Source organism: Furipterus horrens, unplaced genomic scaffold (genome assembly GCF_987537825.1).
Source record: "Furipterus horrens unplaced genomic scaffold, mFurHor1.1.pri manual_scaffold_11, whole genome shotgun sequence".
In the NCBI taxonomy this organism is placed as follows: domain Eukaryota; kingdom Metazoa; phylum Chordata; class Mammalia; order Chiroptera; family Furipteridae; genus Furipterus; species Furipterus horrens.
Window position 1 is genome coordinate 73,406,845 of NW_028327181.1, and position 2,835 is coordinate 73,409,679.

The 2,835-nt window shown below is 32.7% G+C and overlaps 1 non-coding gene across 1 annotated transcript; it reads right to left on the reverse strand.

Annotated features, from left to right (window-relative positions):
* Nucleotides 1-213: 213 nt before the first annotated feature.
* LOC149998227 (U6 spliceosomal RNA) lies at nucleotides 214-320 on the reverse strand. Its single transcript, XR_016507374.1, has one exon. It is a non-coding gene; the product is annotated as a U6 spliceosomal RNA (small nuclear RNA).
* Between the last annotated feature and the right edge of the window lie 2,515 nt (nucleotides 321-2,835).

Genomic DNA, 2,835 nt, shown 5'->3' on the forward strand with positions numbered 1-2,835 from the left:
ACATATAATTATTTTAAATATTTTATTTATTTATTGTTAGAGAGAGGGGAAGGGAGGGAGAAAGAAAGGGAGAGAAACATCAACCAGTTGACTGAGACCCAACCTGCAGCCCAGGCATGTGCCGGGACCAGGAATCAAACCAGCGACCTTTTGCTTTGTGGGAAAACACCCAACCAACTGAGCCACATGGTTCAGGGTTACATAGGGTTTTCAAAAAATATGGAATGCTTCACAGATTTGTGTTTCATCCTTATGCAGGGGTCATGCTAATCTTCTCTGTGTCATTTTAATTTTAGCATTTGTGCTGCTGAAGTGAACACACAGAGTATGAATTTTAACCTATAGAGACATTATGATATAATTGAAAATACTCTGCTTAAAGCCCTGGCTGGTGTGGCTCAGAGGATTGAGCACCGGCCTGCTAACCAAAGGGTCATTGGTTCAATTCCCAGTCAGGGCACATGCCTGGGTTGCGGGCCAGGTCCCTAGTTAGGGGGTGCGTGAGAAGCAACCACACATTGATGTTTCTATCCTTCTCTTTCTCCTTCCTTTCTCCTCTCTCTAAAAATAAATAAATAAAAACTTAAAAAAAAACTATTCTGCTTTAAAAAATGTTTTTCTTTAAACCACTAGGGAAAACTGTATTCTTGAAGCTATCTCAGTTTGAATTGAAATGCATTTATTGTTATCTGTGACAATAAAAATTTGAGTTACTATTTCCCTTGCTCTATATTCTACAGAAATAAACAGCATATATTTCATATCAAATAGTTGAGACATATACTATTTTGGACAATTTAACCCACAGCATTTATATAGCTATAAAGGGACTGCAATGTATTTTAATATCCCATAGTAGTACTTAGAGAATAAAATATGTAAACAGTAAGAAGATATGCTTATTTTAAGTGTTCTCTGATCCTGTATCATTGCATAATGGTGTAGAAAATGTGCTACAGTTTTGAAGTTAGAGGACATGTAGTATGAAAAATTATATTAATCATTAAAATCTGCCTATCATTTCTCTTATAATCTTTATATGTCAATCATCATGAAAGTACCCTTAAATAGATGTTTTTTAAAACTCTATGGAAAAACCTATAGCATATCAGATTATTTTATGTTAACTTGTATTGTTGGAGAAAAAGACCCTGTGGCTTTCACAATCATACCCCCAAGTCATTTTAGGCTCAATGATTTTATTATCATTACTACCATTTTTTCCAATGGTTTATCTTCAACTACCAAAGCACAAATGAAATTGAAAAAGCAGAACATTTCTCTATTGCATTCCTTTCTACTGCTGAAGCAATCTTCTTCTTTAAAGCCAAGAGGAATGTGACAAGAAGACTACTTTGTGGTATATATGTACAAATTTGTCTTTTTTATCTTATGACCACAAATTAATCTGCATATTAAATTCTTTATGCCTGTAATTTTACCATAGTAACTAGACTTGTTTTTCTGTAATACTGTATGTTTTATAAATAAGGATCAATTTAATTCAATAAACATCTTAGTGATTTTTTTTTCTTTTTGCCACGTATTTTCTTAAATTTAAGGAATTAAGAGGCAAAAGGAACAAATAAAATAGTGCAGCCAATTTGGAAGAGTTTGACAGTTACTTAAAAGATTTTTAACTTTTTAAAAAATATTTATTTATTTATTTATTTATTTATTTATTTATTTGGAGAGGGGAAGGGAGGGAGAAAGAAAGGGAGAGAAACATCAATGTGTGGTTGCCTCTCACATGCCACCTACCGCAGACCTGGCCTGTAATTCAGGCATGTGCCCTGACTGGGAATCAAACCTGTGACTCTTTGTTTCACAGGCTGGCGCTCAATCCACTGAGCCACACCAGCCAGGGCTAACCTTTTTAAAAAAAAAAAAAAAAAAAAAAAAAACAGCATAACCCTCTTATGCATCAAGTTTACTCTTAGTTATATAAACAAGAGAAATTAAAATGTCAGTCCACACAAAAATGTATGCATGTATATTCACAGCACATTATCTCTAATAGCTTAAATTTAAAACAACTCAAATATCCAACTTATAAATGAGTAAACAAAATGTAATATTTAAAAATAAATGAAGTATTGATATATGGTACAACATGGATGAGTCTTGAAAACATTATGATAAGTTAAAAAAAGCAATACAAAGACAAAATATTATGATTCCTTTTATATAAAATGTTCAGAATAGCTAAATCTATACAGAAAGAAATTAGATTAGTGCTTGCCTAGGGCTGGAGGGGGGGGGATTGAATTGGGGAATGACTGATAATGATAATGGACTTTCCAGAGTAGTGAAAATGCTCTAAAATTAGATGCTGGTGATTCTAAAACAACTCCATAAAAATACTAAAAAGCACTGAGCTGTTCATTTTAAATCAGTGAATTTATAACATTTGAATACACCTCAATAAAGCTGATTAAAAAATCAAGAATCACTAAGTTGTAGATATGTGTCCCCATAACATAATATGATGTCTAAAATTTAAATCAGAATACGTGGAGGGTTATGTAATCAAGTTAACAAGATTAGCCATGGGTTGTCCATTATTTTATTTTTTCCTAGTTTGGTCTATGGTCAAAATTTTTAATAAAACCAATTTAAAAAATAAGTTCCCCAAATTTCATTTGAAGATCATGCCCCATGTGCTTAGAAAAATTGATTGCACTGTAGGAATGATTCTTATATCCTCTGAAATACCCATTGATTGTGTCAAATTAACAACTGACAAAGATTAAACATTTGATGTTTTAAATAAAAGCCCTAGAGGAATAAACAGAAAATGTATCCCCTGGATAGCGGAACGATTGTGGCTTCTGT